A 628-nucleotide genomic window follows, 5' to 3' on the forward strand; every position below is an offset into this window, starting at 1 on the left:
AGTGACGTGTGGGGACAGAGTGACGTCAGGCGAGGCAGAGTGACGTGTGGGGACAGAGTTTCGTGTGGGGACAGAGTGACGTGTGGGGACAGAGTGACGTCAGGTGGGCCAGAATGACGCATGGGGACAGAGTGACGTCAGGCGGGGCAGAGTGACGTCATGTGGGGCAAAGTGACGTGTGGGGACAGAGTGACGTCAGGCGAGGCAGAGTGACGTGTGGGGACAGAGTTTCGTGTGGGGACAGAGTGACGTGTGGGGACAGAGTGACGTCAGGTGGGCCAGAATGACGCATGGGGACAGAGTGACGTCAGGCGGGGCAGAGTGATGTCATGTGGGGCAGAGTGACGCGTGGGGACAGAGTGACCTGTTCTAAAGCGTCACTCTGCCCCTCTTGACGTCACTCTGCCCGCTTGACGTCACTCTGTCCCACGTCTGCCCCGCTTGACGTCACTCTGTCCACACACGTCACTCTGTCCCCACGTGTCACTGCCTGACGTCACTCTGTCCCCATGCATCACAATGTCCCCACGTGTCACTCTGTCCCCACACATCACTGGGCAGAGTGACGTGTGGCGGGCAGAGTGACGTGTGGGGACAGAGTGACGTGTGGGGACAGAGTGACGTCAGG

The sequence above is a fragment of the Priapulus caudatus genome, unplaced genomic scaffold, assembly GCF_000485595.1.
Source record: "Priapulus caudatus unplaced genomic scaffold, Priapulus_caudatus-5.0.1 Scaffold2232, whole genome shotgun sequence".
Lineage (NCBI taxonomy): Eukaryota > Metazoa > Priapulida > Priapulimorpha > Priapulimorphida > Priapulidae > Priapulus > Priapulus caudatus.